Raw genomic sequence first — 13128 nt, 5'->3', positions numbered from 1 at the left:
TTTGGGTTGTGTTTTATTCATTTATTTATTTGTATTTTACTTTATGTTATCTTATTATTTTATTTAGAGACTGGGTCTTGCTATGTTGCCCAGGCTGGAGTGCAGTGGTTATTTACAAGTGTGAGCATACTGTGCTACAGCTTTGAATTCCTCATCTTTCAGCCTCAGCCTGCCAAGTAGCTGGGAGTGTGGGCCCACGCCACTGTGCCCAGCTCTGGTTGTGTTCGTTTTTATAAAATTTTTAAATTCTTGCCTTTTCAGTTAACAGCATGTAATTGCATTTCTCTATGCTAATACATACCTCTGCAAAAAAATTTAAAGGATAGTCCAATTTTCCATTAAATGTGGGCTCCATGATTGATTTATCTAGTCCCAGATCATCAGACATTAAGACATAAGTTTTCACTTTCATAAAGTATGCGACTGCATCTTTATGCAAGGAAAATATTCTTAACTTTGAATTTTAGCTTATTTATTTAGGCTTTTGAGTCCAGAGGGGAAATAAGAATTAAAGACCTTTTTTTTTTTAAAAGAGACTATGGTCAGAAATTTGTGACAATGCTTTGCTTTGTGGCACTCTTCCAGTATTGAACAGGATCACATATGTATATATGACTTCCTGTTAAACATGGAAGAATGACTATATGCATTTATTTTCTCTTCTACTCAAGCGGCAGTAAAAGAATAAAATGTATGCCCAAATCCTTAAGATAAAAGAAATGGGAATGAAGACATGAGATTTGGAGCAAAGAAAGCTGAGACTGTAAGGAGCTGACCAGAATAAAATGAGAATAAAATGAAAATATGTAGACATTTTGCTGGGACTCCTGGCCTCTCCTTTCCAGAACACAGGTAGTCAGATATATAACTTTTTGGCATGAAATAGAATTATTTTCTTGAATTACAAGATCAAGAGAAAAGATTACCAAATAATACTACTTTGGGCTCTCAACACGAGCATCAGGTTGTTGTCTGAAATACTCAGAAACTTAGAGAAGAGAAAGGATAGAAAATAGAGAAAAGAGCATTGGAACCCTATGGGACATGGAGAAGAAAGTAAATATATGTGTGATTGGAATTTTTAAATTTTATTGTAAAATGGTGATTTATAATCTCATCTTATGGGGCATAAAGTGATGTTATGATTTATGAATACAATGTAGAATAATTAGATCAAGCTAATTAATATATTTATCACCTCAAATACTTATTTTTTTTTGGTGAGGACATTTGAAACTTTTAGCAATTTTGAAATGTACAATACACTGTTATTAACTTTATTCCCTGAGCTGTGCAACAGATCTCAATAAAAACCCTCATTCTTCCTGTCTAACTGAGATTTGTACTCTTTGGCCATCATCTCCTGTTCACCCCACCCCCCAGACTCTAACCACCATTGATTGACTCTCTGCTTCTGTGAGTTCAATTGTTTTTGATCCCACATGTAAGTGAGAACGTGCAGTATTTTGTGTTTCTGTTCCTGGCTTATTTCACTTAGCATAATGTTCTCCAGTTCCATCCATGCTTTTGCAAGTCACAGAATTTCCTTCCTTTTTAATGCTGAATAGTATTCCATTGTATAGTACGTACCACATTTTCTTCATTCTTTCATCTATGAATGGACACTTAGGATGATTCCATAACTGGACTATTGTGAACAGAATGCAGACATCTCTTCAACACGCTGATTTCAAATTTGAGGAGTAAATACCCAGAAGTGGCATTATTGGATCATATTACAATTCTATTTTTGGTTTTTCAAGGAAATTCCATACAGTTTTCCATAATGGCTGTACTAATTTATACTCCCATCAACGGTGTACAAGTGTTCCCTTTTTCCACATCCTCACCAACACTTGTCTTTTGTCTTTTTTTTGAGACAGAGTCTCACTCTCTTGCCTGGGCTAGAGTGCCGTGGTGTCAGCCTAGCTCACAGCAACCTCAAACTCCTGGGCTCAAGCGATCCTCCTGCCTCGGCCTCCCAGAGTGCTAGGATTACAGGCGGGAGCCACCGCGCCTGGCCTACCTCTAATTTTTTCCTTTTTCTCTTTAATTCATAATTTAAAAATTTTTTCCAAATTGCTACCAAATTTTCTTAAGATTATTTATTCAATCATTCTTCCCTTTTACATTAGTTTGCAATATTTTCATCATACATCATATATGAGAAGGGGCAAGGAGAAACTAACTGCAAAGGCGATGAATCAGAATTTGAACTGAAATATTCTTATGTTTCCCACTTTATCACTCTGTTTTCTAGACTATTTTGTAACTAAGGACTATATTATCATCATGGTGGCATCAATAGTTCTATATATGGTAGAATTAGGCTTTTCTTTTAATTTATTACTTTTCATCCATAATTTTGTGCTATCTTTGCTTGCTTTAAAAAAATAAAATTTAAAATTATTTCACTATAAGTAACAAAACAATAATGACATACTTCACTGGTATTGTAATTATAACTAACCTATATATTAACTTGGGACAAACAGACACTTTTTAAAAAGTCTGTTTAAAAAGACACATAAATATATGTGTCTTTCCACTTAATTCTCTCAATAAAGTTTTCTAAATTTCTTCATGTTGATATTAATACACTTCTCAACATGCTACCTGTAGGTATTTTTTAAACTGCAATTATAAAAAAACATTTTTTGCTATATTTCCTAGTTTGTTATATCTAGATGTTCTTAATAAAGTAAGAAAATCATCCTCTTAAAAGCTACTAACAGATGTTCACCAGCTAATATTAATTGAGTATCCATTTGTGATTTGGTTTTAAATGCAAATGTCATATTTTAGATATTTTAAGAACCTGTATAATTATGTGCAAAGTAGGTGTGGGCGTTTTTTTCCCCCTAATGATTCCACATACACATTTTTAAATCAAGGACAACAGAAATTTTGTTATTCATACAATTTAATCAAAGCATCTATTAAAATGCATTTTGTTCTTTGTAATTTAATAAGAACAAGATGTCATTGCCCAGAATTATAAACAGCCTGTCATAATCTGGTTTTTAAAGAAAATTTTAAAAGTATATTGTGGAAAGTCACTATGGCAATACAGTAAAGGAAATACTGACTTTTAGAGAGGTTTCAGCCAAACATGCTAATTGTATTGCATTTCATAAGTTAAAAGTGTTATTGCAGATACAATTTGCCGTAGCCATTGTCTAATGAACCCATGGATAGTGTATACAGACATGCAGGGATATGTTTTATGTAGCTGATGGCTGAAATGTGCATTTGTGTGATCCCATTGTTCTGTTATTTTGTTACTCTGTACACATATACATATAAAAACAAATGTACAAGTAGATGCATTTGTTTATTAATTGTAAAAATCACTTTCTAGTGGAATTATATTGTGTATATGTTAAAATTAAAGCATTTCAATCAAGGTCAAGCTATCTCCTCAAAGTAGGTCAGGCAATTTTCACAATGTCTGTGGGTCAGGCACTGGCTCCGCCCATAATTAAAAAAAAGTTTATTGTACTATGCACTAGAAAAATGCATTAACTAGTATACATAAAATATTTTTTATAAATACTTTGCATAGGATGAGGCTGCATTTCTTTTTTTCTTTCTTTTTTTTTGAAACAGAGTCTCACTTTTGTTGCCCGGGCTAGAGTGAGTGCCGTGGCGTCAGCCTAGCTCACAGCAACCTCAAACTCCTGGGCTCAAGGGATCCTCCTGTCTCAGCCTCCCGAGTAGCTGGGACTACAGGCATGCACCACCATGCCCGGCTAATTTTTTCTATATATATATTTTTAGCTGTCCATATAATTTCTTTCTATTTTTAGTAGAGATGGGGTCTTGCTCTTGCTCAGGCTGGTCTCGAACTCCTGAGCTCAAACGATCCACCCACCTCGGCCTCCCAGAGTGGTAGGAGAGGCTGCATTTCTTGAAACAATCTCAAACTTACAGAAAAGTTGTTAGTACAAAAATTATTTTTTCTTAATTGCCAACTTCATGCTCATCACCCCCTCATACTTTGGAGTATATTTCCTACAACCAGAATATTTTCCTACACAATCAAACACTACCATAAAAATTAGGAAATTACCTTTGCTATATTATATACCATCTAATCCTCAGAGCCTATTCAGGTTTCACCAAATGTTTCAATAATGTCCTTTAGAGCCCAAGAGGATCCAGTTGAGAATCATGTTTTAATTTTGTCATGTTTCTTTATTCTCTTTCGGTCCTAGCTTAGTCAATTCGGACTGAGGGGCTTTAACAGTAAACCTTAAGGCCCGGCGTGGTGGCTCACACTTGCAATCCTGGCACTTTGGGAGGCCGAGGCAGGAGGATGGCTTGAGGCCAGGAGTCTGAGGTTGCAGTGAGTTATGATGACACCACTGCACTCTAGACCTGGTAAGAGAACAAGACGTTGTCTCAAAAAAACAAACAACAAAAAACGATAAGCGTTTATTTCTCACAATTCTACAGGCTGAGAAATCCAAGATCAAGGTGCCCACAGGGCTGGTGTCTGGTGAGGGCAGCCTTCCTGGTTTGCAGGCTGCTTTCTTGCTGAGTCTTCCTATGGTGGGGGGAGAGACAGGGAGAGGAAGCAGCCACTGTGCCTCGTTCCACACTCATGGCTTAACGACCTCCCAAAGGCCCCACCTCTTAGTATCCTCACACTGGGAGTTAGAATTTCAACATACGAAATTTGGGCGGGGCAGGGGGGGACCCAAACATTCAGTCCGTAACGAATCCGAAACATTTCTTTAGTCTTTCCATTATTTTCATGAACTTAACTCTTTTGACAATTACAAGGCAGTTATCTGTATAAGGTTTCTCGATTTTGGTTTGTCTGCTGTTTCCTCACGATTGGATTAAGGTTACGCCTCTTTGGAAAGGGACATCACAGAAGCGATGCTACATTCATCTTCTGCTGTCAGGTGGAGAGCGCAATTTAGTCCCCTTGGTGACGTTTATTTTGATTACTTGAGTAAGGTGGTGTCTGCCTGGTCTGCCAACTCTGAAGTTACTTTCCCCCTTTATCATTAATAAGCATTTTGTGGGAAGCACTTTTGAATCATGTAAATATTCTATTTCTCATTAAACTGTCGATTTATTCATTTATCATTTTATATCTGTATGACTCATCATTTCCTGTCAGTACGAAATCATAGCCTATTCCAATGCACTGTAATCTATTATCATTATTTATTTTGATGCTAATATTCTCTGTGATTTGGACCCTGGGAGCCTCTTGAAGCGTGCTTTTCCATTTCTTTTCTTCGTTTTACATGTCCCCAAAATTCTTTGAGCACTTGCTTGTTTTCTGGCACAAGATGTTCCAGATTTTGTACTTTCTTGAGCCCAGATGAGAGACCAGTCATCTCTCCAAGGTGTCTTGGTTCGTTTAAGCAGAGTCTGATATTCAGAAGCCGAGATCTGAGCGGTAGGTATGATCCTTGCTAATGAGATGCTTCCGGTCTCAGACTTGCTCAGTCGACAGCACTAGGGAATGCCTGTATTTACACACACACATATGAACCTATTCTTACACATTCACACATATATTTAGGTCTATATATATTGCAAACCATTGCTCATGCCAATTCTCCCAATTCCAGTTCCACACTGCAGTTTGTTTTTGTTGTCTATATTTGTAATTCCCTTCTCTGAAAGTGAGAAAACTGACCTTCGTTATCCTGAATGTATTTATTGACTTGATCAATATCTCCGTATAAAACCAATCCCCATTGCTGTGGCTCAGTCTCCAGATGATGACTGTCTCACCTGGCCGGGGCTCCAGCGCCCGACGCCTGCCCCGTTCCTCACGGACGCCCTCCTCACAGCAGTCAGTTTCTGACTCCCTGTGCTGGTTTCCCCGGGGGGTGGGGGGGGTGCCCTCCTTGCCCCATTAGGCTCTGACTTTCCATGCTAGCTTCCCCCTGTGTGGACACCCTCCTCACCACACTCAGGGGCCGACACCCCTTGCCAGGCTGCTCCTCCGTGGAGATGCCCTTTCTCACCTTCCTCATGTTACGACATCCCAGCCAGGCTCATCGTGCTGCAGAGACGACTTCGTCACCGTGCTGAGGCTCTGACATCCTACTCCAGGCCATCCCCTGCAGGGGGACACTCTCTTCACACTGAGTGTTGGAGCCTGAACAGGACGAAGAGGGGATTCCCAAAGACAGGCAGCCTGGTGCGAGTGTTGGAATCTGAGCTAGGTGAGGGGGCGCCGGGCTCTGATGCTCAGCCTCGGTGCTGAGCTGCCTCCTTGCAAGGACCCCCCCACACACCTTGTTTAGGTTCTGATACTCTATTCTGAGCTGCTGCTTGGACCCCAACCCTTTCCTCACCACTCTTGAGTTCTGACCCCCTCCCCCTCCCTTGGTGTTACAGACTGAGATCCTCTTTTTTTTTTTTGAGACAGAGTCTCACTCTGTTGCCCGGTCTAGAGTGCCATGGCGTCAGCCTGGCTCACAGCAACCTCAAACTCCTGGGCTCAAGCCATCCTCCTGCCTCACCCTCCCGAGTAGCTGGGACTACAGGCATGCGCCACCATGCCCGGCTAATTTTCTCTCTCTCTCTCTCTCTATGTATATATATTTTTAGCCATCCAAATCATTTCTTTCTATTTTTAGTAGAGACGGGGGTCTCACTCTTGCTCAGGCTGGTCTCGAACTCCTGACCTCGAGTGATCCTCCCTCCTTGGCCTCCCAGAGTGCTAGGATTACAGGCGTGAGCCACTGCACCTGGCCTGAGATCCTCTTGAAAAAAACAACTAAATGGGAGGACTTGCTCTTTCAGACATCAAAACTTATAAAGCTACAGTGACTAAGGGCCATATGGAGGCAAGGCGTAGCCAAATGGACTAATACAGAATGTCGAGACACGGATCCACTCATATACGGACACTTGATATGAGACAAAGGTGGCATGCGGAGCAGAGGGGAAAGGGTGGACTTCAATACATGCAGCTTTCCTGTCCTCTGTAAGAAATCATTGCCTTCAACAAGGTCGTGAAGATATTTTCCAATGTTCTTATCTAGAAGCTGTGTTGTTTTACCTTTCACAAGTATATCTACAACTCTGCCCAAATCAAATTTGTATGTAGCTATCCATAGAGGAAAAAGAAAAGAAAAGAAATGTGATTCGTGCATGGAAGTCTCAAGGTAGCCAGACCTCTTACACCGGGGCTGGGTACCCACACAGAGGGCGTGTTCCCAGAGGGGTTACAGTTGAAGCTACAGCTCTCTTACGGCCTCAGCTCAGAAGTTTTAAAATCCACTTGATCCAGGGCTGTGCACATGGGAAAGACTGAGGAGGAGAAGCAGCAAACCCTCACGTGGAGCTGTATTGGCTTCAGAATGGTATGGAAAAGGGTCAGTTTCTCAGCCAGCGGGTCCCTATGACAAGCAAGCCAAGTGGGATTTTGGAAGCAGGATTTCAAGATAATGAGCTATTGGCTGTGTTTACTAAGGAAGGTAGATGTCGCCACAATTTGGTCAGAGAATGGGTCTGGTCCGTGAGGTAGTTAGAGTGCGGAGATAGCAATGGGGTGAAAGCAGCATTTGGTGACCAATCCCTCCAACCCCCATATGTGGGAAATGCGACTCTTGAAAACCTTCTACGTTATCTATGGAATCTTAACAGCAAACGCAGGGAAAATGCTTTAGGCGTTTTAGGTGACATAAGTTCTATCTTAAGGCATTATTGAGAAGCCAAAAAAAAAAAAAATCAACTGGATATTAGGCTGCATTGGGATATGTATATTTCCTTCATTTATTGATGTATTTATTCTACAAATATTTATCAACTGCTGTACCAAAGACCGGCTAGATGCCAATCAAACCAATTTTCTTTGATTCCCAAGGCCACAGTTGAACTACATTTTCTAGCAACCCCTGGAGTAAGGTGTGGTCAGTGACTGAATTCCAGAACGGAGGAGAGGGAAGTACACTACTCCCAGGTTTGGCCTGGCATATCTCATGCACGACCCTCTACGCTCACGCGCCAGCCTATCCTCGGGTGAGGACTCCAAGAACTTTGGAGGTGGTGGAGCCACAAGATGGATGTAAGATCTTTGACCGGCTGCTAGCGCAGGGCTTCCTTGACTGCCCTATAGCTGACTCGGACATAAGAGAGAAATAAACTGATTTTCTTAAGCTCCTGAGAGTTTTGGGGTTGTTTGTTACAGCAGTTAGTCTTCTCTGATTACTACAAATGCAATGCCTATTCTGCGTCAACCCCCATTCTGGGGACTAGGGATACAATAGGAAACAAATAAGGCTGAGGTTCCTGCTCTCACAAGAGATACCTTAGAGAGGGGAAGCAGACAGTTCACAGTGATGACTTGCATTAGTATGGTACTTTATGCATTACAGAGTGCTTTCATGGGCACCAACTCATTGGATTTTTTTTTTTTTCCCGTGCTTCTCCATGGGTTGGATCATTGGATTTTCATAACAATATTTCACAGACAAGGGAAAAAAAAAAAGCTCAAAGATTTTAAGTGTCTTGTACAAGACAAGGAGTTAGGAACCAGACATATGAATTAGGCTTTTCTGACTCCCAACCCATTGGTCATGATGCTTTTCAAGGATAAGGATATGACAGAGCAAGGAATGTGCTGGCCTTTGCCAGAAAATTCCATTATTCGTTATTTTTTATTTATTTTTATTTTTATTTTTTATTTTTTAAAATAATGTATTATGCAGAAGTGTAAGAATTGTTACGGCAGTGTTGATTGTAAGAGCAGAACATGGAAAACAAAGCAAACGTCCATCAGCATGAGAATACACATGCTGTGAAGTATTCAGAGAATAGAGTATTATACGGTAGGGAAAATAAAGAAATGAGAGATATGAGCGTCAGCAAGGATGAATCTCACGATCGTGATGAAGAATGATGATGGCAAGATGAAGACCGCATACAGTATGACGCCATTACAAAGTTTTAAGATATGCATGGGAATGATACGTACCAAATTTAGGATAATGACTCTTTTTGCAGAAGAGGAAGAAGGGAGAGGCGTTTGGGGAGGGGCACACTAGCAACGTCAACTGCATTGGCCATATTCCATTTCTTAAGCCAGGTGGTGGGCGCAATATTATTCTGGATTATCTCCCATTCGTCGCCCTGAATCCATTTTCCACCCTCCTCAATGCTGCCCCCTTCCCTGAGAGGCTGGCTTGTGCGGTCTACTGTGGGATTAATGGGCGCCTTGTCCTTCTAGCGTTCAGAACATTGGAAAAAGGGAGGAGAATGAGGTCCCAGCTCCCTCACCTTAGGGTGGCCCGGGGCTGGCCCAGTCTCTTAAGCAGAGGTCCCGTCTCCCATTTGGAGGCCCTCTCTACCCCGCCCCCCACTGTGGGTTTTGGCAATTGCTCAGTCCCTTACTCCTTCAGGCCTAGAAATGAAAGTGTCCCATTGTTAACACTCAGTTATGGGCCATTTCTTACAGTTTTCCAAGCCCCTGTTCACGCCTTGGTATATAGTCCATTCATTAAACTCTTCACTCTTTTCAAATTACCCAGCTTGAGAATATCATCTGTTTTTTTCTGGGTTCTGATGGACAGACTATTCTCTCTCTCTCCACACACACATCTTTTTTGCATATTTGAAATAATTCATAATTTGCAAAAAAGTCAAGAAGAAAATTTCTGAGCACCTATTACAAGACAAGTGTTGTGGTCAGGTTAAGGTGTGGGGATAGAGAGAAAAATAAATTAAAGCGCTTATTACAAGGAAGTCCGGTCTAGTAGGAGAGACAGGTGAACAATTAAAGGCAATGAAACATAGTGGTTAAGAGCATGAATTTGCAGTCAGACAGACCTGAACTCAATTCCAGGCTCAGTTACCTACTGGCTATTTGACCCTGGGCTAAATTAATACTGGTAACTTCTGGGTAGTTGTCATGATTAAAACAGTATGTATAAGAACATGGGAGGGCTGGTCCCAGTGCAGTGGTGTTTACAAGTAGTGGATCACAACCAGTTACAGATTCCTTTGCTCCTTCTCCATTCCTACTGTTTCACTTGACCAGTTTTAAGAAAAAAGGAAGAAGAACATGGAAGAATGAAAGAGCACTGTGTGTTCAGGAAACCACGAGCAGTTTGCCACTACCAGAGGGTCAAAGGCCTACGCATGAGAAACAGGGAGAGATGAGGCCAGTGCGTTAAGCAGGTGGTATACTTACAGTGGTTTGGACTTGATCCTGTAGGTAACGAGCATCTAGAAAGGATTTTTAAAACTTTCTTTTATTCTGAAATAATTTCAAACCTGTGGAGAAGTTGCAAGAATTGAAAAAAGAACTCTAGTATATGCAGGTTCCCCAACTATTGACCTTCTATCACATTTATCATTTGTCTTACCATTCATTTTCTGTCTCCCAGTGTGTGTGTGTGTGTGTGTGTGTGTGTGTGTATGGCTACAGTGTAACTGTCAAATCGGGGAATTTTTAAGGATACATTACAACCTAATTTTCTTTATGGTAAAAATATTTTTTTCTTCTGGTCCAAAATCCAACCCACGATCCTGTGCTGCATTCAGTCATGAGGTCTCTTTAGCCTCCTTGGATCTGGGGGGGTCCCTCAGATCTTTGTTTTTTGGGGCATTGGCATTTTGAAGAGTACAGGTCAATTATATTTGAGTGGAATGTCTTCAGTTTGGGTTTGTCTGATGCTTCCTCACGATTGGAGTCAATCATGCATTTTTGGCCGGAACGCCACAGAAGACATACTGTGTTCTTCTCAGTGGTTCATATACAGAGGTGTACAAAGTCGATTTGTACTATTATTAGTGATTTTCACTTTGATAATGATGAAGAGAGTATCTGCCAGGTCTCTCCACTGTAAAGTTACTAGTTTTCCTTTCTAAATAAATGTTTTGGAGGGAGTTACACTGAGAAACATAAAAATATGGCAAACTGTATAAAGAACACAAATGGAAACTCTTTGATACAGCAATTCCACTTTTAAGAATATATCCTAAGTAAATAAGGATATATGCAAATGTCTAGCTAAAAGGATATGCACTGAAACTTTGTTTATAAGACAATTAAGGCCGGGCGCGGTGGCTCACGCCTGTAATCCTAGCACTCTGGGAGGCCGAGGCGGGTGGATCGCTCGAGGTCAGGAGTTCGAGACCAGCCTGAGCAAGAGTGAGACCCCGTCTCTACTAAAAATAGAAAGAAATTATATGGACAACTAAAATATATATGTACAAAAAATTAGCCGGGCATGGTGGCGCATGCCTGTAGTCCCAGCTACTCGGGAGGCTGAGGCAGTAGGATCGCTTAAGCCCAGGAGTTTGAGGTTGCTGTGAGCTAGGCTGATGCCACGGCACTCACTCTAGCCCGGGCAACAGAGCGAGACTCTGTCTCAAAAAAAAAAAAAAAAAAAAAAAAAAAAAAGACAATTAAAAATAATCCAAATGTCTATTAGGAGTGGATTTGATTTAGTAAATTATCCATATAATCGAATATTATACAGCTATTACAATTATGTGGTAAAGATACATTTAATGATAATAAAGAAAGTTCACAGCATAGTAATTGAAGAAAACAGGTAGCTAAATTGTACATGGTCCAGTTTTTAAAAATATTTTATATTGACATGTACACATATGTATCATATACATATACACATGTATACATACATATATGGCTGTTGATTTTTTCTTTTAGCTTATATGTACACAAAATTTTTATTACTAGATTTTATTACATTATATGTATTGCTTATATGGTAAAACAAAGTGATTCAAAATAAAAGTAATATGAGCTTTTCTGGCCTTTTAAATATGGAAGTTTTAAAAAGATATGATTAGATAACAAAGTTTACAGCATTTAGTTGATGTTCAATCAATACTAGTTTCTCAGCCGGGCATGGTGGCTCACGCCTGTAATCCCAGCACTCTGGGAGGCCTAGGCAGGAGGATCGCTTGGGCTCAGGAGATCGAGACCAGCCTGAGCAAGAGCGAGACCCCATCTATACTAAAAATAGAAAGAAATTAGCTGGACAACTAAAAATATATACAGAAAAAATTAGCCGGGCATGGTGGCGCATGCCTGTAGTCCCAGCTACTCGGGAGGCTGAGGCAGGAGGATCGCTTGAGCCCAGGAGTCTGAGGTTGCTGTGAGCGAGGCTGCCGCCACGGCACTCACTCTAGCCTGGGCAACAGAGTGAGACTCTGTCTCAAAACAAAAACAAAAACAAAAAACACAAAACACTAGTTTCTCTCTCCTCCCCAGGGACAGGAGGTATTCAAGCACAAGTTAAAAAATGCAGATCTGATATGCAGATTAAAAATTAAAAAGATTCAGGCAACAGGTTTGCAACAGATGACCTCTACAGCTTCTTTCAGCTCTGACACTTCAGGACCAGCACAAGCCTCCCCTATCCACCTCTCAAAGGATCAACTGGGATAGCACAAGACATTGTTTGTACTGAACATCCATCAACCAGTAGTTGTTGCGCTGCTATTCCCAGCACCCAGACTGTGAACGGGGGTGGTGTGTGTCAAACCAAACCAAGCCAAACCGGCACGAGGGAGGGCAAACCCCGGCGACCGCCTCGGCGACAGCTCGCCGGCTCCCCTGCTCGTGAATGAGCGCTGGGCCTCGGGCCTCGGAGCCCACGTTGCCAGCGAGAAGCAGAACTTGAGAGAAAGCGAGCTGCTTTCCCGGTGCGCCCGGTGAGCCCGCGCCGAGGGGCGGCGCGCCCTCTGCACCCGCCCGCGGGCACGGGGACGGCGGGGCCTGGGGAGGACGAGCGCGTACTCACCTCTCAGGCAGCGAGCGGCGCCGCGAGAGGCCGCTGCCCGCGGACCCCGCCCGGCCTTCGCCACGCGGCGCCGGGAGGTCGCACTTGCCGCCGGGCGACACCGGAGGGCGCTGCGCGGGCGGAGGGCGACGCCGGGCCCCACGTGCGCGCGGCCGCCGGGCGCGGGGAGGGGCGGGCGGCGCGGGCGGGGGCGGCGCGAAGGCCGCGGGGCGGGGCGGCGCGTGCGCGCGCCGGGCGGGGGCGGGCGCGCGGCGTGGTCCCGGCGGCCGCGCGCCCCTCCCCCCGCGCCAGGCCCGCGGCGGGCCGAGCTCCGCCCCCGGCGCGGTCTCGCTCCCTCCCCTGCGCCCGCCGCCCCTCCCTCCGCCGCCTC

At 42.7% G+C, this 13128-nt stretch overlaps 1 long non-coding RNA gene across 1 annotated transcript; it reads right to left on the bottom strand.

Moving 5' to 3' along the window:
* Positions 1 to 5097: 5097 nt before the first annotated feature.
* Positions 5098 to 12836, bottom strand: LOC138393941 (uncharacterized). The gene is made up of 4 exons (XR_011235277.1): positions 12759 to 12836; positions 10172 to 10254; positions 5997 to 6130; positions 5098 to 5489 (listed from the first exon to the last, which is right to left on the bottom strand). It is a non-coding gene; the product is annotated as an uncharacterized lncRNA (long non-coding RNA).
* Positions 12837 to 13128: the final 292 nt, after the last annotated feature.

Source organism: Eulemur rufifrons, chromosome 13 (genome assembly GCF_041146395.1).
Source record: "Eulemur rufifrons isolate Redbay chromosome 13, OSU_ERuf_1, whole genome shotgun sequence".
Taxonomy (NCBI): Eukaryota; Metazoa; Chordata; class Mammalia; order Primates; family Lemuridae; genus Eulemur; species Eulemur rufifrons.
This window is presented reverse-complemented; position numbering and strand designations above follow the sequence as displayed.